Source organism: Carassius gibelio, chromosome B5 (genome assembly GCF_023724105.1).
Source record: "Carassius gibelio isolate Cgi1373 ecotype wild population from Czech Republic chromosome B5, carGib1.2-hapl.c, whole genome shotgun sequence".
NCBI lineage: Eukaryota > Metazoa > Chordata > Actinopteri > Cypriniformes > Cyprinidae > Carassius > Carassius gibelio.
Window position 1 is genome coordinate 21278286 of NC_068400.1, and position 22998 is coordinate 21301283.

At 36.9% G+C, this 22998-nt stretch overlaps 1 protein-coding gene across 3 annotated transcripts in view; it reads right to left on the reverse strand.

The window, feature by feature from the left end:
• Positions 1-22998, reverse strand: part of LOC127958637 (rho guanine nucleotide exchange factor 12-like) — a 77863-nt gene that overhangs the window by 43219 nt on the left and 11646 nt on the right. The window lies entirely within an intron of this gene.

The window sequence follows — 22998 nt, forward strand, 5'->3', positions numbered from 1 at the left end:
AATTTGCTCTGCTTTACGGCAATAGTTGTTGTAACTGCCTATAGAAACTTTGCACTGCTGACACTGGTGTTGCATAAGAAATTTGTGTATTTGACTTTCATTCACCCTAAACTTTCCCCTGCCCCGTGTGCTGCCCATAATCTGTTTAGTGTGTCTTGCCAATGGCTTCATGTACTTTACCAGGGTCAGATTCAGCTGTAAGTACTTCCCTGTGACCCGGCATTACCTCTGTCAGAATTTAGTCTGCTTTCAAAACAAAGGCTCATCCTCTACATAAAGCAAACACACTGAAATTGCTAAAAAAAATTGTATCTGGGGTACATTCCTGCGGGAAAAAGTAGCTACAAACAGCTCCTAATAAACGTAGTAAGTTTACATAGTTTATACTAGGACACTTACAGTCATTAGCTGCTCCAAACTGGTCAAGATGGTTGAACAACAGACTACCAACTTGTGAATACTGTTTCGTTCCGGTAGATCGCTAAGCCTAGTTAGAGCTAACAGACCACCTTTGACCAGCAGGTCAATATCAGGTCACTACAATGACTGAAATAAGTTTGATGATTCGGTTGTGAGAGTTTTACCTTCACTGCATGACAAAATAAATACTCTGCTTTCGTATTGTTATTGCACTGAAGCCAAAGCAAATTCTGAAAGTCTCTATAAAATATAACAAATAAACATTTACTGAACTGTATGGAAATCCCGTTTTTTTTTTTTGCTCCTAAAGCCTGGGTCCTCAACAGAAAGAAATAACTGTGATTGACCTATCGATTTCTAACCAGTATTTAGAAAGCACAATCAAAAAGCAATAATGCAAAATGTAGTAAATAACTAAATGTTAATTGCAATAATTTTTACATTAATTTGGACATAAGACAACAATTTGGGGAAATGTATTATTATTATTATTATTAATAATTGCAATATTTAACTGAAGTTATTGTTAATATTGTTGTTATAATTAAATATAATACTAAAAATAATTACTATTGTAATATACCACTGTAAAATAGTTGCTGCTGTTATATTATTATTATATTTTACAGTACAACTGTAAATTTACAATACTTATTTATGACCGTCTCAGGAATTTTGGTATAAATGAGTGCCCTGCTTCACTCTGAAACAAACAGCACATACATGTATGTAAATAAATTGTAGCCATGGTTATTTGATAAACCATATTGCGATTCGGGGTTTATTCCGATTTTGTGCAGCCCTAAAAAAATGTTTTCCTTCCCTCATACCCTCTGGAGGTCCCATGACTCCAGATTTAAAAACCCTTAAACTACATTTTAGTAACATGCTAACAACGTGCAGTGCTTTAGATTTCAGCTTGCACAGTAAAATATTCTTGGAATAGCCTTTTTCGCTGTTCCTATCCTTTAATGGCCACAGTCATACACATTCAGACAGAATGGTTACATGGTTAAATCTTACACTGTAGTTTGAATGTACCATTACAAGAGTTGACAAGTTAAAAACGTGTCTGGAGGTATGAAACCCATAACCAATCTCACCCTGAAATCACCTGAATCATACAAGCCTCGCTCAAGAACAATGAATCGACCAGGTGATTTTGAAAGTATGGATTTTTTGTACTCTCCTGCTTCAAAAAAAACAACAGCCTGAACATGTTAAGCTGGTGTGACATGGTTTTTCCAGCAGGGATTTCTGCCCTTGACCACAGAGTGGAAAAGACACTGCTTGTGTACAGTAAGGCTTTCATCAAACACACAGGTTGTGATGTTTCCACAGACATCAGATCCTCCATTCTCGTGAGTCACATGTATTTTTGGATATGTGCGTCAGTCTTTAACATGACATACTCCTGAGATAGATCACAGCGATAAACTCTGCAGCTGAACATGCAAGAGTCGGCGTATCTCATCAGCAAGCGGGCTGCTCTTGGGGAAGGAATCTCTCTACTGAAATAACTCAGACATCTCGTCCTCCCTCCCTCCCTCTCAGCTCCTTCCGCGGGTGTTTTTTGTTTTTGCTGCTGTTCCTTCCCCTGCACAATGGAGCTCCGCACGGGAACAATAGCCTTCACGTCAGAGCCGGCCCACTACACAGCAGCCCTGTGGGCCTGATTCCCGGAAACAGAAAGGGCTTCTGGCAGGGTCCCCTGTTTCCTGAATGTGTGAATGAGGGAGGGAGGGGGGAAGGGGCGTTCGGGGTGGCTAAGAGTGAAGGCAGGGGGCAGGACTGGGCTAAAATAAAAATTCTCAGGGCTTTGCTCCCTCGCGCTTTCTACTGCTCTCTCTTTCTCTGGAAAACTGTCTTTAAGCTTTTAGTGGCCAACAAACAAAAATCACAGGTTAAACAATCTGAAGCACTGCCGATCCAGGCCACAACAATCGAAGCAGAGAACATCAACCCGGGGAGAAATCAAATGGATGTTTTTCTTAATGCCAAGTGAAAATGAAAGAACTATGAACTGAAAAGTTAGAAAAGCCGATTTCAATAAGAAGGGAAAATCTGTAATTATTTTGCGTGACTTTGTGGGAACAGGAAGAGCTTCATAATCCAGTTCACAAGAGATTAGAGGAAAAGAGAGAATTCATGTCTACTTTTCTTACTCCGCTGTCTGTGTGATTCAGATGGTTTTGTTTCGCTGATTCTTTGTAGGGCAAAGACGGTTTCAGCAATTTTTGATGTATTATCCAGTAAAAAGATAGAATCACAAACTGCATCCGACTGTTTTGTTAACCTGTTTCATTGATTCACTATAAAGAACCGATCTGTCCTTAGCATCGGGGCAATGCTGCTTTTGAATCTTTATTATTTTTAAAGAGTCTAATGACACCCACAAATGAGATCACACAACAAAAATAACCTGGTTAAAAGATTCACTAATAAATGTTAGTGTTGACATGAGGATAGATATATAGATATTGTTCCCTCATTTTATTTAAATCATGTCAATGCATGTTGTTCTAATTTGTTCCCTCATTTTAATTCAGTTTAAATGTATCATGGCAACAAATTCACAGTATCTTGTGTACCAATACCTTGGACCCTGCAGACTTCAGTTAAAAAAAATAAATAAATAAATAAATAATCCACATATTCTCAGGGATATAATAAACAGACATCCAAGCCAATAAAGTGTTTTTGCATTCAGAATGACATAAGCTTGTTCCACAACCTTATACTCAACAGCTTCTGCAAGCTAATTTTGAACAAAATCACTATATATTAAGAGTTTACCACATTAGCAATTAAAATAGTGAATAATGAAGAGATGAAATGAATAATGATTTCAATTTTGGTCTATTCATCTCACAAAGAAATTGTAACATAGAAACAGCATTAGCATCTCTTCCCATATGTGATGTACATCCTAATGCAACCGATTATGGTGGGAACTGAAAGATCTGAATGACAGCTTGAAGTTGTAAGAAAGCGCTGGTGAATAAAATAATTCTAGCAGTCCAGTAAATGTCACTAGGGAAAAGTCTGTCATTTAGGACAAACTAAAAATGTAATATTATTCTTGTGATTATTATTAATGCATTTGGTAGATGCTTTTATCCAAAGCAAGTTATATTGAATTCAAATATAATTGCATGAATTCCCTTGGAATCGACCTTGGCATCACTAGCACCACTGTCTACTGTTTGAGCTATAAGAAGGCTGAACACATGAATGGATGAATTGTTCACAGTAAGATCATTAATATGCATTTTAAAAATGAATTTCCGTTTCATGTTAATTTTAAGACTTGGGAAGATCCGGCATGAACCCTAGGGTTCTGTTTTTGGAACACAGTCCACTTTCGCTGTATGAAAAAGAGCAGCTTGCACATTCTGAAATAGGGCTGAAACGATTCCTCGAGTAACTCGAGTTACTCGATTACAAAAAATGATCGAGGAAAATTCCTCTGCCTCGAAGCCTCTTTTAATTTATTTTAAATCTCACGTCAGGTTCTTTCGCAATGATTTTTTAATGTGACACATTGCGTTTACGTCACCCACAAAGTGGAAGGAGACGCAAGCGCTGCATCCGAGATCGCATACTGCAAGGAGTCAGCAGTGTTTTGATTCGATTGCGCGGGCAAACGTGAAGAGAACGTCGTGGCGTGTGTCCATTGCAAGATAGAGCTGGCATACAACAACTAGGGCCATATGATTTCCGCGATGCAGAAAACGCGGAGGGAATCGCGGAATCCAGTCATAAAAACGGAGTTTAACGGAGTTTAACAGTTTAATGCGGAATGGCACGAAATTTGACAAATTGTGAATGAATTAATCAAAAATAGGCCATTGCACTTACATCAAATCAAATATGGACTAATATCTGTAAATATTAAGCCGGAACAGTCTATTTAAATATGAATCCTGCATGTTCTGTGTGTCTCTGTTAATGAATGGAGCAGAAGCGCGAGTTCCTTTATCACACACACTGAAGCGCGCGTACTGTCTCACTAAATAAGGACGTGAACACATGAATAACATCTCCAGAACTGCACTGACAGTCACTTCATGAGCATTTGACCGTTGTCACATCACAATACAAAGAACTGTAAAGGTACGTCGACCCGTCAAAATAAAAGTCCGTTTTTTTTTAAGGTTTAATCACACAACATTTCTTCCATGTTTTATTTTTAATAGTAAATCCCCTTTGTTTACCAAAAAGTTAAGTTTGCTTAATTTTTAATAATTAAAAGATAAATTAAATTAATGTTTTATGTGTTTAATGTTTAATGTGCATCTCAGAAAATGCTTTATTTTAAACCCCAACTGAATGGCACTTAAATGAACTTAATTCATCTGTCAACTTTATTGTCATTGTTCACATTACGAGTACAGACAGAGAAACAATGGGTAATAATTAAATGTTTATTTTTGATGTATGCAATGCATTTTATGCATTTAAAAAGTAAAAAAAAATTCTAAAAAAGGAAACTTATTTGTTCATTTTAAGAGCCCCAGGAGTCTTATTTTCTCTCGCATAAATAATATTGCACTTTAATTAAGCAAAAACACATTTTATCCGATTACTCGATTAATCGATGGAATTTTTGGTAGAATACTCGATTACTAAAATATTCGATAGCTACAGCCCTATTCTGAAATGTTTCTCCTTTTATGTTCCACAGAAGAAAGTAAGTCACACTCGTTTGAAACAATTTAAGTGTGAAGAAATGATGACAGAATGATCACTGTACAAGTTACTCATATCATAAAACCATTTCAGATAAACAAACTATAGAACAAAACACAATTTCTCAAACCCTTAATCTATTACTGATCCCAAATCAGTCAAACAGCAGCTGACTCCCAAGCTATGTCTCTCAAAAACACCACTAGCAAGCTGGTTTAGCAGCAGTGGTAATCACTCAACAATAGCAGTAGATCTGTAATATGATGCTATTGTAACAGGGGAATAATGATTATGCTAAGCTGCTCAGAAAACATATAGCACCTAATTTTTCCTTCATTTGATGGCCAACAGCAGCCTCTGGATTAAAGAGTCATTTGTGGGTGTTTGGTTGCATTTGAAATGATTTGTGCGTCTTTGCCTCTCTGAGCTCTTAAGCTTATTAGTACGAGACTGGACTTTAACCAAACAAGTTATCAATGAATTGCACACAGGAAGTGACACGGAAGCACTGCTATACAGGATGTTATACAAAACACAAACATTTACATTTAGTCATTTAACAGACGCTTTTATCCAAAGCGACTCACAAATGAGGACAATGAAAGCAATCAAAAACAACAAAAAGAGAGGTGATACACAAGTGCTATAACAAGTCTCCGTTAGCTTAACGCAGTACACGTAGCAAGGTTTTTTTTTATTATATAATAAATAAAAATAAATCAAATAGAAGAGAAAAAGAATAAAGCAAGCTAGTGTTAGAGCCCTTATCAACCATATGAACAACTACGTTAATTCAAAGAACCATTTAAGGGAAAAAAAAAAAGATACGTGTTTAGACATGGTAATACCATTATTATTATTATTCTTTTAATTTTAAAGATATTTTTCATGGTAACAACATGTTTTATAAATAGGGTGCAGTGACAGAGCCATTATTTTGGAAGTGGCACCCATTTACAAAAAAGTACTGAGGTGATCCAATGGCAAGCAATGCTTTCAGATGGCAATACCATGGTTAATGCCCACAAAACTTAATGGTGCCATGGAAATTTCTTGTGTGACATGGTAATACACGGTTTTTTTAGATATGTTTTTGATATCATGTTTTTGAACAGCTACCATGAAAGTACTGTGGTTTCTTTGAAGTATACTGGAGTGCTATGAATAGTTTAACTAAAGAACAATCTGATATCATCAATGCACCATGGTAAAGCCTTTTTGTCTTTACTTGTCCTTACCACTTTTGTTTCAATCAACTTAAAGAAATGAGCTAATTAAAAAACACATTGGGTTTCTTCCTCTTTGTTTCCACCTAATTTGTGGGTTACACTTTCCTTGAATCCCATTGGCTGGCAGGTCTTAAAATATGTATGATCACAGCAGAACATGCCTCGAGCATGATGGTAACAGCGACCACACCTTCTGTCCTATTGCCCCCTTTCACAGTCTCCGAGCGCTTGAAGGATGGGGTGTCATCTCCAGAGCAATCCTCATTCTGCCCCAATAAACCTGATGAGAGCGACAGAACGCGTGTGCTCCGGGACGCACATTTCTTCACGCTACACTGTCTCTTCACGTTTTATTATGATTAGAATGGGCTGGTGGGGGCAGGGACTTAAAGAGGGTGAGAGGAACATATATTCATTGGAACTTGAAGAAATCCTGTATGATCTTTGAATAATAGCAGTCTTTAAATGCAAGACATTTAAAGTGTACCTAAAGTTTACTACCAAAAGTTCCACTTTAGCACAATCAAATTATACTTCAGTATTCAGTATATTTTTAGTTGAACTTCAACACTACAAAAGTACAAAATTAGTACAATTTAGCAGACTAGGTATACCAGTGTAGTAAGTACAATTGCAGGGTGTTTTATTAAGTACATCAATATTTAAACGTATTTGTAGAACTCTTAGCATTATAGCATTTATAAATGTATTTATAATTTTTTGTATATTTATTATTTTACTATATTATCTATGTTGAATACAGTTGTGCTGCCTAATATTTTTGTGGAAACTGATATTTTTCAGAATTCTTTGATTAACAGAATGTTGAACTGTATAGAATTTAATATCTTTATTTCTACTTATGACCATACAATTTCTTAAAAAGTAAATCTTACTAAACCCAAACTTTTAAACCGCAGTATATATATATATATATATATATATATATAAACATAAAACATTTACTTTAAACTTGAAAACATAATATAGGATTTCCTTTAAGTACTGTAAACAGATAACAGATATTGGATTGTGTTGAATCAATGAATAGCATATGCCCATCTGATGCATTACTGTACATATTTTCAAAAGCTCCAACCTTCAGCTGAGGTCAGACAACTGCTTCCTGTTTGAGTGGGCAGAGCTTGGTCTGAAAGCTGTAAAGTAAATGAGACTTCATAAAGATAATTTACAGTCTGGGTATGCAGCACCATTCAATCACTTAAATGAAAGTGGTTCTGAGGCTGGGCGTCTTGAAACAGTTTGTATAGCTTTAATATGAAAAGTGCTCTTTTGATTTTGCTCTGAAGCAGCTCAGATGATTATACAAGTGCACAAACTTATACAATGGTCAAGAGAAAGTCTTACAGACTGTTTGTGAATGCAGATATGTGTTTGAGAGCTGAACTGTGATTATTAAAAAGAGACTACCGTGTTTTTTCTGTCTAGTTCCTTTGTTGCCAGTGTCAACAACTCATGCAAATGCTGCGGTCAGAGACCATAACACCATAACAGAACCATATCAAAGAAATCAAATAAACACAATGGACGGCTCATGGAGGCAGATGATGAGACAACGATTTCATGAATTCTTCACAAACCTCTGATTGCAGAAAGCTCGTTTTCAATCATGTCGGCAATGTGAAGACAGACATGCTTGTGATGCTGAAAACTGAGTGGCACTTTGACATCCTTGCAGTTTAAACAATCGAAACGAGAACAAAATATGAGCAGTTCGCAACGCTGTTAAATAGATTCAAATCAATAGTCAATAGCTACAATACCTAAAGAAATAATTGATCTGTAATGATTAAAATTGTCTATGCAAATTGATTTTCTAGTATAGATTTGAAAAGAATATAATATATCTCCGATCTGTTTTATTTGTACTGATCGCACTGGTTTTATTTGTACTGGTCACAATGTTGAAATCTACCTGCAAATGGCTTACTTATAAATATTAAACTGCAAACAGCATTTTAACATCAAAAAATGCACAAGCCTACTGGCGGGTCAGGGATCAAAGGTCAAAGGATTTGGAGGAGCACAAGCTAAGGCAAACAGCTGACTCACCAGCAGCTGAACTGAGCTGCCCATCGGCTGCACAGCAATGCAGTCCCAGACATGAGATTCAGCCTCCAGAAAATGGCATTTCCACACCGATCACACACCTGCTCTACTCACACAATTCCTCGGCTTCAATCATTTTAAGAACCAGTCCAAAAAATTGCTTCAAGTCTCAAAACATACATGATTTACACTTCAGAATCTACAATCCAGTCACAGCAGTGTGAGAAAGATTTATAATGTTGCGTGAGAGTGTAGAATGCACCGCGTTCATGACAGATGCGGCAGTTTCTTTAGGTCAATCCCTTCAGGCCTCAAATCTATTTTTTAATTGACAGCATACATGCAAGAAACACGCTTGACACGAGTTGAGTCTTGCTCTGTGTGCAGCTCATTAGATAGTTCTTCAAGGTTTGTGATACATTAGGGTTAGAACTCTATGTCTGCCCCCAGGCTACTATTACTTTACCAATAAAACGAATGACACTTACATTAGCGTATAGTAAGGCGATATTGCAATATGTAACTTTCAGCCTTACAGGCAAGTAAATAATTGAGGTCAGATGTTATAACAAAACAAATAGCTGGTTGTTCAGCTTTTTTATAACTCTGCATTTTAAAATATGCAGAAACGATAATGCAACTACCTGTAGTGCAATGGTGGGTAAAACAGAATCAGAAAAAAATAAAACTAAAACACCACAAGTAAACTTTTGTTGCCAAACAGAGTAAAAAATAAAAAAAGGAAAATGAATAAATAACATTTCAAACTAATGACATTTACATTAACGTACCTGTAGTGCAATGGTGGGTAAAACCGAATCATCACACAAAAAAAAAAACAAAAAAAAAAAACACTAACACTAAATTTTTGTTGCCAAACGGAGTCAAAAAAAAAACAAAACAGTTTTTTAATTATTCTTAAAAAAAAAATTAAAACTAAAATTAATAATAAGCATGGTTTCCACACTGTAAAAATGACCTAATGAAAACATGTAACCCACAGCTTACACAGTATATACATACTATGCTGATGCAGTGATGGCAGTGTTGTTTGGCTGCAGTATGTGGGATTTTCCACATCATCTCAAAGATCAATATTTCAAGCATGCTCCAATTACACCAGCTCAATTATATCTGTCTCAACCCTACTGAAGCATCCGGTTCATTGAACCAAATGGATAAGCCAACCATTGAGCGTCCACCAGGGAAATAATTTGATACCAGTAACCAGACAAACAAAGAGCTCAATACAACATTTAGTGCCAATCAAAACAACAGTATACAGAGCCAGAAATCCATACCAACTCTACACGAGATACATTGATACCTGAGAAAGATGTATACATCAAAAGAGAAGACTATTAATATTTTACTGTTACTAAGTAATCTCACAAAACATGCCAAGAGCATGTCTAAGACAACAATCAGAATCAAAAAAAAAAAAAAAAGGGAATGCATGCGTTGCTTACAGAAAAATCAGATTTTTGCAATGTGGCACAAACTCTCTTCCAATTTTCATTGCGAAATGTTGTGTAATGATGTGTAAGTCATTTATACATTATTGTTACAGCTGTTGTATGATTCCAATGTGTGCCTGTTTAAAACAAGGTTGTATTGATAGATAATAGTATCGTGTTTCGATGATAGTCAGAGATATCGCCTTTGCTGGCTGATGTCTTTTACGATATCAAGATGATGATGATGATGATTATCAGGCAAGTATTATCATGTAATTAATATTAGGGCTTATTTGTTTCATCATATTTCTTTATAAGCTTTTTTTAATATGAAAGTTAACCATCACACACGATTCTGTCGGGTTTATGAATGCAATGACCAATTCGATGTGTTCAGGGGAGTCATTTTGTTGTTGAGCATTTGCGCACTGACTGAATTATGCTCTCTCGTGAATTAATTAATCATAAATAAAGTGCAGATGTAAAAACGATTTAAGTATAAGAGATTTATTCATCATGCAGTGTAAATAACTTCACTGATTATAACGGGAGTGTTTTTTAGAGTGCATAAATTAAGTCAGTGATAATGTTTTTCTGATCATGTGAATGTTCTTTGCTCGTTTTCTGTAGCTGCAGTTTGGATATAATTTAACTTTTTTATTCAAAGTGAAATAGACACAAGTAGAGTTAATATGTGACCCTGGACCACAAAACCAGTCTTAAGTTGCTGGGGTACATTTTTAGCAATAACCAAAAAACATTGTTTGGGTCAAAATTATCAGTTTTTCTTTCATGCCAAAAATCTTTAGGATATTAAGTAAAGATCATGTTCCATGAAGATATTTTGTAAATTTCCTACTTGTAATATATAAAAACTTAATTTTTGATTATTAATATGTATTGCTAAGAATTCATTTGGACAACTTCAAAGGTGATTTGCTCAGTATTTAGATTTTTTTGCACCCTCAGATATCAGGTTTTCAAATATTTGTATCTCGGCCAAATATTGTCCGATCCTAATAAACCATACATCAATGGAAAGCAATTTCGTACAATGTTCATACATCAATTTCGACAAAAAAAGCATCCTCAGAAACTTTGGGCTTTCCAATGTCTCCAGCACCTCAGGGTACGTAGTAAGTGAAAATCCTGCTCAGCAGAGACGGCACTGGAGAGCACTCGTCAGATTCCAAGCAAACACTCACATAATGCTTTACTAGCTAGCTACAACAGGCTTCAGCCACAATCAAAAACATCAGATGGCTGCTGTCTCTTTTGGTGTAGAGATCAACATGATGTTTTCCTGGCACTGTCAGCATAAGAGCTGTGCTTTAAGAGTTGTAGGATAGAAGAGAACAGTTTTTGGAAGTAGTCACAGAAACATGTTTTATGACTATGAAGATACCTGCGTATAATGTGTATACTGCTTATCGATATCGGTGCTTATCGTTTCTATTTGGTACAAAAAGATATTAAGTTAAAAGTGGTTCAAATTTTCAGTTATTTTTTTACTGCTGAACTTTAGCAACTGTATTAAAGTTCTTCAGTCAAGAGCAGTAAGTTATTTTGCTCTTTGTGTTTTATTTGAATAACATTAAAGGAATAGTTCACCAAAAAATGGTCTCGTTCAACCCAGAATGGCCTGCTGGTTCGAAAATATGCAAGGAGTAATTTTATTGTTTAGTAATAAACTGGTGTTTTCTGTGTCGCTGCAAAGATGAAGTTGACAATGCAGACTCGCCATGAACGCCAGAGAGAAATGCCAACAATGAATTACATCATCAAAGAGTACCCCATTTATTTTGGTTTGAATATTTAAAAAAAAAAAAAAGACATTTCAAGCTTTCTGTAATACATAGCCTATATTTCTCAAATCTGTGAGACACACGCTGAGTTTAATTCACATGCAATGCAAGTGATCGTGCCGACGCCTTATTACATTGTCTGCTAGGCTATATAGTTGCTTCTTATTTATTAAATACGGGCAACTGATTGATAAAACATGGATCAAAATTAAGATACAATTTATACAAAACGAAAATCTTTTAAAAGGAGTTTTCTATAAAATAAAACTTAATGAAGTCGTCAAAATCATGTTTTACCAAAAACAGCGACGTTGCTCCCCATGCAGTCTTCTTTGCCGCCTCCATCTCTATGTGCAGACTGAGCTCGTGCGTCATCTTCGCACCAGTTATTCAGCCAATAAAGTGTAGGACTATGTATTTCAAAAATGTGTCTAGTACTATATAAATGACAAAGGTTTAATTGGCATTTTTATTTCAAAGGACCCGACCGACCGCGAGCCGAATATCTTTAAAAATATTTTTGGATGACTTGTAACCGCGGGCGACAGCAGGCACCCGTTAATTTTGGATCAACCAAATCCTGCATCCTGATTGTTTCAGATAACATACTGCAGGAGGTCAGGGCTGCGGAAAATTGTGCTATAAAGCGATTTAGAAATCGCGCACACTCAAAGCGCGATTTTATTTCGATTTCAATTAATCGCACAGCCCTACTGCACTGCATATACTGGATCTGACACTAGTGTTGCTTGCTTTGAAACGTGAGCCCACACTTTATTACTATTACCTGGTATGACTGAATGCACACAAATACATACCACACATGCACATGAATATCAAACACACGCAAGTCGAGCAAACGTCGGCCACATCGTTCAGTGAAGGAAAATGACAAGCAGCAGATTCTAATTTGTTATTAACATTGAGGTATATAGAGATAAAAAAATGCAAGTATCAATAACAGTATTATTTGGCCTGAAGCCTATCGTTAATCCAGCATCGACCCAATTACGTACCGGTCCAAAAAAAATAGCATTTCTAAAATACCCATCCCTACTCTTGAGGCATTATGACCATTGGAGCAAAGAGTGAACAAGGGCTACAGTTTCCCCACAGCGGTAGATGTAATCTTTACGATTGTTATGTTGGTTTGTGGTGGGGAGATTTAAATGGAAAGAATAGGAAAAAACTGAGATAATTTCAAAACTTAGAAAGACGTTTGGACGTATTAGGAGCAGCCATAACGGTTTTGATGTCAGAATTTCCCAAAACATTCTCTATTCTGGCCAGAATGCTCCAACACTGAGCCAGTGAGTTAAATGCTCTGAAAGTCTGGGACTGTCCAGGACCCCGCTCTATTTATAGCAACTTGATTACGAAAAAAAAAAAAAAAAATTCTCAAAAACAATACTTTCATGTCTTGAATGCCAAAAATACCAGACAATTCCTGAGGGGTGATTCAATCGCTAGCCTTTCACAGCCTGGTGCTAGAGTCATATGGCTTTTATCTACTCAAGTCTACAACTATCCACTACAATAAACCCTTCTACCACTAATTAGAGAAAACTCGTATGGCACTTCTACTAACAAATAAACTAATCCTAAAACACATCCTTGATTTCTCAAAATATGTGATTCTAAATCTGATTTAGGTCAAAGCAATACAATGCCTCAGTCTGAATTGTCAATATACCATAAACTCACTTTGATGGCCTCTATGTTTACTTTCGTATGACAACACACTTCATGCAGTCTTTCTCACATGCAAATATGCTGCAAATGCATCATAATTCTGTTGTTTTTTGAACTGAGGTCTGACACATTTCTGAATGGTTAGGGCTGGGTGATTTTTCACATTTTATTGATTAATTCGAATTGAATGGTTTTTCCACAATTTTTTTTTTTTAAATTGAGGAATGGGATTTTGAACAGAAATATTACCAAACATTAAAATTACACATTGATAATATGCCAATGTTAACAGTGAAGAGAAAAGAATGATCCAACCACATATCGACACTTATCGCTAGGTTCCTTTCACACAGAATGCGCTTTTGTAGTTGTGACATGGGCAGTGGAATAAGGAAAAAATGCAATAAGATGTAGAGTGAACTTCTTTTAACTTGAGCACTGTGTTTTTAGAATGCCACTTTATGCATAAGACGCTGCAAGAGATGTGAATGCAACAATCAAATGCGTCCATGTTTAAATAGAAAACCAATGGAAAAGCAGCAGGATCGAATTAAAAACCTGTAAAGAACTACTGTTGTATGTCTGATATTTCATGTTTGCATTATAGTGACAGGCTGAAAGCTGTTGTTTATCATTTTTACAGAACATTTATAGTTAATAATAGTCTACTTTTGTAACTACTGTACCTGGACTGTACCTGGACTATTGAGACTTCAAGCATTTTCCTGTTATTATTTCTGAACACATAATATGTAGCCTATAAGACACTTTGTACAAGATGTATCAGTAGTTGTTGTGGTTAAATGTTTAAGTTAACTAAACAGTTGATCAATGATCAGTCCAACTTTCTGAAAAAATTTAATTTTGCCATACAGCCAGTCCTAACCACAATGCATGAAATCAAGGTTGAGTGGAAACACTACATTATTGGTGTAGAGCATGTTTCAGGACAGTTTCCTGTGCAGGCAGCAGAGAGCAGAGCAGCCGACTGCATTTTAGAGTAGAATCTCAGGAAATGTAGGACCTTAAAAAATGTACAGTCTTCTCCAACACGATAAAGCCAAAGATTTTCAACAACCAATAAAACAACTGCTGCTTGATCTGAGTGGATGAAATTTGAAGTATGGATGGAGAAAAGAGGGAGCAAGAGATCTGAGCACTGGAGGAAAGAATGCTTTTAAGACCAGATAAGCAATGAAGCAGGAATGAGACTATGAACGGTGAGAGCTATACTGAATACCACAATCTCTCAGTCCACGTCTCGGCTATGAAGTAGTTTCCAGGCAACTCCCAGGTCTGTCAGGAGCCTCTGCCTCCTCTAGTTGATGGATTTCAGTAGCGCAGGCATGTCCCCAGTGCTGTAACACCAGGGGAGGTTGGCTTGTGCACTTTGTTGGGAGAACAAAAACAAAAGGCTTGGCTCAGCAGTTGCTTTTGTCACCAGTTACTTAGAGAGAGAGTACGCTGAAATTTTAACAGCACCCTATAGCTGGGGCCTAGTCAGGTATAGTGACATATCACCATGGCTCTCACGCTCTCTCTCTGCAATGTATGATCACAAGGATCACTTGTCCCTTTATTTTTCACATTTGCTGAACTCAATGGAAGCCATTCTACCTACGTGCCACAAGTCAGACCATGACCATTACTTTGATTAAATATTGGAAGGAGGTTTTGATCTCCAGGAATGCGATTCTGGATCAGTTTTGATGGCGTAAAAGTGTCCCCCAAAACCAAATTGGGTTGGTTTTGTTACACAGACCTGGCAACCCAGACCCAGTCCTAAAAGTATAGGTAAATTATATACTGATACGAAAGTTATTAAATTATCTAAGCCTTCCTTATAATCATATTGGCAGATTGGATAGTGTTGCTTTAGAACCAACAAAGATGTTCATTTTGGAATGTCCCAAATGTTGATCTGGGTATATTTGTTGAAATGAATGAAGACAGATCTAGCTGTGTGCCAAATGACACACTATACATTTTGCACTTACACTCAGCCGTGTACTGTATGAATTATACAAGGTTATTTTGTCGTTCAGCCTCACAAGTTTAATGGGCCCTTCCCACTCCCCATTGTAATTAAAGCTGCAACAGTTGAGGGTATTAAAAGGGTCCTATTATGCTTTTTCACTCTTTCAATTTAAACTAGCATGTAATGTTGCTGTTTGAGCATAAAACAGAACTGCAAAGTTACAAAGCTCAAAGACCACTTCAAAATTAGATATTTTATTTAACAAAAATCCCTTTTTTAAAAACTACAATGAACGACTCATTTGGACTACAAGGCATATTTTCCAGGATTTGTGATCTCACAAATACCAATGGTGACGAGTCCTGGTTGACTATCACTATGTTGGAGACACGCTATCTTTCCCAAGGCAGACAAACTTAGAGTGGTTACAATCATGCGGGCTTAAATCGCGCTCATATTGATTTGATTTTGACGCAATATTTACACTGAAGCTCGCAGCAGGAGGCTATGGTAAGTAGGGATTGGTATGGAGAACCGGTATTTTTTTGGACTGGTACACAATTTGCTTGTTAAGTCTGACGTCACGTAGCAGCGCTTCCGTGTCCAAACGCTCTATCAGTTACCACGAGAAAACAACAAAGGGTGCTAATATAAACTCACAATGTGATAGAATACTAGCGAAAAAGTTATAATCTTAACCTTTAACTACATACCCAAGTCCCAGATAGCCAGACAATGAAAATGTAAATATTAAAAAAATATATAAAAATTATGTGTGTTAGGGACACTGTGAGCACGGAGACTGTAGTGTATATCATAAGTTTGAAAGCGTTTAGCTTCAATTATTAATATGAATAAACAGTGCTCATAAACGGCTGCTGAGGTCGTATTCTCAAGCGAAGCGAGTTGAGGCCTGGACCTGGAAACAGCGCTTCTTACGTCATCACTTAACAACCTAATAAGCTTTACTACAAAAGATACGGTTATCGATACATATGTTGTTTTATCTCCTTATGCTTCAATGTTAATGGTGAATTAGAAGCTGCTGCCTGTCATTTCCCTTCACTGAATGATGTGGCCGACATTTGCTCGACGTGCATGATGTCCATTCTCAAGTGCGGGTTATGTTTGCATGCAATAAGTCATCAAGGCAAGAGCGAAATGTTAGAAAGTGTAGGCTTATGTTACCAAGTAACACCATAGAGTTAGTGAATGAAGGAGCCAACACTTAATATAGTGAAACCAAAACACAACATCTACCTCAGGCATTTTTTTTAATTGGATGAATGAAACACTTTGTATCTTTGTTTCATTGGCACCAACATTATTTGATTTTAACATTTTGGAATAATGTATTTATATACCTTACTTTTATTTAGTCTCACTGGTAAAGACCTTTTTTTTTTCTTTTTTTTTTTAACCAAATTTAAAAACTAAAACAAATACTGAATGTTGATTAAGAAACATCTTATTGAATGTGTGTTGATTGTGTTGTTTGGACTGTAGAACAAAGCAGTTATTGCCTTTAATTTCCAGTGGTTACAGTTAATCTTTTAATTTAAGGCCAGTTCTCTGTAGTTTCAACCCAATTCAAAAACAAAAGTTAAATGTTGATGTCTGTACCATCTATGTTTGTAATGAACGTAGGCTACTTACTGTGCAGTTACTGCCGTTAATTTCAGATGGTTACGGTTATTGTTTTCAATAGCCATAAGCCAGTTTGGCCTATTAAATACCAAATAAACATCTTGTTTATGCACGTTTTCCTTCTTTCTTGTTTGTTGCTTAAAGATAAAAAAAATAAATAAAAAAAAAACTCGAAAATTGGCCATGAAAAAACATGATCGTGCATCCCTACTTCATTTGATACAGGAACTATTCGAGCGGTTCATGCAAGACTAGGTGAAGAAGTGTTGTAATAATTTACAATAAAGTGAAAAATAATGCATTTTTGGGACCCACCTTCTGTTTCATTTTCCCATCTGCTTCATTTTTCCCATTTCAATGATTTATCATTTGATCCCATTTTGAAAATGAATATCCCGTTCTCTGCAGCTGAACATCTACATCTATGTAAGGCACAAAATCAATTTAAAAATTCTCACAGTACCCAAAGCTATAATTATATTGGAACTCTGCCATGAAGCAGTGCATTAGTTTTATTTGAATTTAAACTTGAAATGTCACTGTACTGACAAAAATATGCAAAATATAACGCTTAAGATGACACTCTTCACATCCCACAGTGGCAACAAACTACTCAAACTGAAAGCAGAGATTCACAATGACAATTTCATGTTAATTATGGTCATACACGCATTCTGATGTTCTGGCAGATGTCGAGCCATGTCTGAATCCCTGAGTCATGCCATCATCTGGGAGAGTCCTACAGAGACGGAGCAGGCAGACGTACAGCGCTATGGTTCTGTGGCTGGGTTTGGTAATGGTCTGTTGGAGAAGGAAGCAGACAGGCATGGATGTTGTGTGGAACGTGTGGCAGGGTGGAGCGGCCAAGCCCTTCTTATCTCCCTCTCAGGAGCAGATGTTGCCAGCTGTGTGGAGCAGAGATAGTGATCGGGGTGCGCCTCCTGTTGAGACTCGCTCCAATAGATTGGAGAGCAGAGAATTGGGGGAGAACGCGGGATGCAGGAATACAGCTTTTGCCCCACCACAGGTACTGACAGCAGCAGAGATACTCCTGAACACTCACTCAAACTGTTTCTTAAAATGCTCACCATGAACCTAGGGTTGATTCAAAGCCAATGATATTAAAATTGCCAATTGAGATATTGCCATATCTCAGCCAATTCTAATCTAAGTGAGATTTTGGAGTGGCACTTGGGGTAACTATTTAACTTTTCTTATTTTCTTTTTTTTTTGTGATGTGTTCTCAGCTTTGTATCTGACAACTGAATACAACAGTACAACACATTAATCTGACTATGTTGTGTTTTCTTTCAAGTAAAATGAAATGCGTCATGTGCCCCTGACCTAAGTCCATTAAAATGCTTCACATTTTTTCAGGCAATTATCCGTATGCTGTACAACACACAATGGTTTAGGAATGCAACAACTGCTGTCAACATGATCAGGTGCTCCAAAAGCTAACTGTACATCAACGCCTCCAATATGAACAAAAGCAAAACATTTTTTCTTATGCGAAACCAGTTTTTCTGTCTGTGAAACCAAAAACTGACTATCACGTAATGTTGGCATATAACAGCAACAACCTGTCTGGAGCAACCTGGGGGGCTTACTCAATCATTATCATACATCCATCATTTTAGTTGTGACTGGACCAGTTTAATTTCCTGTTTGATGGCAATGCATTACTAATAATACTGATTTAAACATTTGTGACAACACCATATTCACTAGTGAAATAGGTAGCTTTCCTAACAACAGCAGTTCCTTAAAGGTTCTACTAACTGACTGAGGCTCTTTAAAAAGGGAAACAGTGAAGAGATGAATGAGAGTACAAAGAAAATGTAATGCGAGGAAAAGCAGGGACTGGTCTACGAACAGTAGAAATGTAAAGAGCAAGCTGCAGGAAAATAAGTTGAAAGCTATTTTTTTCTGAGAGTAACAAGCAGCGCCTGGAGATGGTCAACAAGCTGAACTGGTTTTTAATGGAATTTAGTCAAGGTCCTCTGTGGTTCACCACCCAAGCCAAGCCCCATGACCACCAGTTCCCTCAGAGCTCCAAATGCCTTTTGCCTCTATCTTCTCTGAGACTTCAGCTAGTAAGCAGCCAGACTCACCCACAACACTGCAGCTGTCCCCCTTTCACACCTCTTCCTCTGGCACCAGCAATCCTTGACAACTCAGTTCAAGCTGAACGTCACAGCAGACAGGGTTCAGAGGGAACTGAGAAGCACCTGTTATCTTTAGTCCCTGCCTGTAGAGAGTCCCTGTCCACTGGGAAACAACATACTGAGTCCAGATACCAAAGCACCCCACTCTCACAACCAGTCACTGAACTCTTAAGTTATGAAGACTGTGAAGAGGAACAGTTTTGGCACATTCAGTTGACCCCAATTCTACCTAAACTCCAATAACTTTGCTATCGTGAGATATATTAATGGTGGCATGAGTCAGAGTATAGATGACTGGTTGACCAAAAAAAAAAAAGTGGGGGGGGGGGGGTATTGGTTTGGTGGTGCACTTCAAAAACACCCCTTTATATCAGCAGATAGTGTGAATTTGTTTTAGAGTTAACACTGACATCAGCTCGCACAATTTAATTGAAAATATAGTGATAAATAGCAGTATTTAACTAAATAATTACTCCTTAAAAATGTCCACAGGGAAATGTTTGAGTGATGATTCAAATGAACTGCAAGCTGCTGCACTGAAACTTTTTAAACTAATTGACTTCTGAAAATAAATAAGACATGAGGTTTGCTGAAATAAACTTAACATTTGTGTCTCGGTGTGCTTGATGTGTTCTGTGCATTCTAGTACTGGGCACCACTTAATACAATGCAATGCATCAAAAAATAATTGGTTTGATATTGAAATGATGGCAAATGCATGAGAGAGGCCAAGTAAGAGATGAATCCACAAATTTAGTTTAAAAATCTCTCATGCCCCATACAATTAGCCTGACTGCATTTTTAAACTCTTATAAATAAGAAGACTGAGCTCATTCACATACTTGTGCTAAATGAATCATGAGATTATATTACTAAATTGTTACTAAAACAATTGCAGAGGACTGTCCCAGAGAGAAGAAATTGTTGAATAAAGTCGTTTTTTTTTATTATTATTATTTTGCACAACTGATGTCACATGAACTATTTAAGATGCATTTACTACCTTTCTGGGCCGTGTAGGTGTCAGTTACATTGCTATCTATGGAAGGTCAGAAAATGTGCAGATTTCCTCAAAAATATCTTAATTTGTGTTCTGAAGATGAAAAAGGGTCTTACAGGTTTGGAATGACATAAGGGTGGGTAATTAATGACAGAATTGTCATTTTTGGGTGAACTATCCCTTTAAGTTACTCCTCAGCAACACAACACCTGTCCTTTAAGTTTAAGGACATTGAGTCACCACATTAACAATATCCTCAACAAACTGCACCTACAACCAACCCACAGAGCCTGGCATTGATATCTGCATGACAAATCCCAAGCCACTTTTTGTTTTCACACCCTATGGAGATTTTCATCCAACTGTGTATATCTTCACAGCACAGCTTGCATCAAACTCTATAGTACTTGATCTAACAAGCCACTTAAATACTCATGTATTTAAGTATTTCACCATACTTATGGGTGACAACATTTCAAGGTCACATTTTACCTCAAAAATCTAAATGAAAAAAGTACCAGGACTTGTTGATAGATCCTCACTTCTTAGGTAACAATAACACTGGGGTTTTGACCTCAACTATTAAATGAGAGCTAAAACTGCACAATGCAGTCAGTCAGTGTCATGAGTCATTTTGATTGTACAGTGGCTCCAAAATCTTTTGGCTTTGTCTGGCCTTTGGTCTCATACAACCTGAATGGTATTTGCCAGTCCGTAAACCCTATGGCTCTGAGGCTGATGCGTCTAACGAGAAAAGCAGCTCATGCTCAATTGTTTTTCACAGTCTCATATTCTTACATACTTGTTAAAAAAGCAAAGCATCAGATCCTCTTGAGCGACACATACTTTTGTCTATGCTTTAACAAGACTGATGTAACTGACCTTTCACAAGTCTGGCTCGCTGATGGAATACCACAACAGTGAGACAAGGATAAAGATGATCAAAGTCTTATTGTAGAAAATAAATTTAGAGAAAAAATAAGGATAATGCTTGATAGAATGATTAAAAAAAGATTCTATACTTCTTTCGACCCAACTCTCACTATAAAACACAAAGATCTGGAGCTGATCGCATTAAACCAGTAAACTTCAACGAGCACCTCATCCCGAAGACTGCAGTATGTCAGCAGACTGATGAGCTGTGTAGTCGGCGGGCAGCATGTCCAAAGATTGGATCTGAGGAGGTCAATTTCTTTCCTAACTACTCGTCTGGCACAGGAGGACGGGAAAGCAGCAGCAACATTACTTGCAGTTTCCAAGGTGACGCAGCTGGGAGAGTCAAAGGGGCTGTCACGTGTGTGTAGCACGAGGGCTGTTCTGGCCCCAAAAACTTCAGCCTCCAAAAGCAGACTGGCTTCCACAGCCACTTCCTACATTTTCAACACGGGTCTTTAACCCCGTCACGGTCTCTCTCGCTCACTCTCTCTCCCCGGCCACACTTCCTGTGGGAACTGTAGGCAGCAAAGCCATTTAGGAGATTAAAATCCAACAGACCTTTCAATTTAAACAGATCTACTACTTCAGTTATTAAACTCAGGTTAACATTAAACACACACTGTCAGTCAGTAATATGGTGCGATGGTGTTTGGCCTCACCCATATTATAGATGTCTTACCCATATTGAAGAATGCTGTTTCTCGATGGACAATCCTTTGTAGGGGTGTAAAGGTACATGGGTCTTTTGGTCTTTCTGAACACAGCACTGTTTTAACCACTGCACAAGTGGAACTTCATTGGAAACTCATGTAATCACTCAACTAGTGTTTCAACCATGGAAAGATGTCAATAAAACAGCTTGTAAACAAAATGTCAAGTAGCATTTCATTTACCTCAGGCAAGTCATCAGCATCCAAAGCTCATTAGGTCACTAGAGAAATTAAGTCTAGAAGGCAGCATTTTGTGAAATATTAGACATCATACTCATTTTATATCTTACATAACCTGTTAGTGATGTCTTAATTTGTTTGATGCATGTTAAATAAATCAACAACAAATTGAAATTTTATAATTTAGACTTTATTTAAAAAATTATGTGCAATTTAATTTTTTGCATACAATCTTAAGTTGAGTGTTGATTATTATATTATTATTTGAAAATAAATAGTAATTAAAGTCAATTCTGGCCTCTGTTGTTAATTGTAACCTTATAGTAATGTAAAAGGGCTAGAGCATATGTTGAGGTCGATTTTTTTCCCTATAGGAAAATTTTAATTATAATCAAATTTATATGTCCAGAAAACCTAAAACCAGACTGTTCATGGGTTTCATAATGCCAAACAGTCAACAATGTTCTAATTAGTAGAATTTAAAGACATTAAATTGTTTAAATCCCTAAACTATGGTGATGCACTGAAATTTTAAACTATGGTGATGCAGTCTTCAACTGTGTGAGCATCTATTTCTTGTACCCAGTTTGGATCAGCTACAACAGGTCAATGTGTCAGCAGTGTGGACTCACTTCAACATGACTAAAAATGATGTTAGATTAGCAACATGTCAAATTTGATTAGCTGAAAAATAGAGTGGTGCATGTTTCCAAAGAATTTCACTATGGGCTCATCCACACAAAGCCAGAGCTTTCCATTTCCAATCTTTTTTTTCTCTCTCATTGGGTCATCTCAAGAAATAGCTGATTACACATGAAACCACTGAACTGACTCCAAACAATGCAGTATACATGCCAGACTAGAATGTGGCGCTGTAATTCTGCCACAGAGATACACTAAAAACAGAGAAGACTTGGAGCATGGAAATAAACCTTGCACGCTGTATACAAACCCAACACAAAAACAAGATGATGAACATGGAATAATACAATTATTACACTATTTATCTGTGTT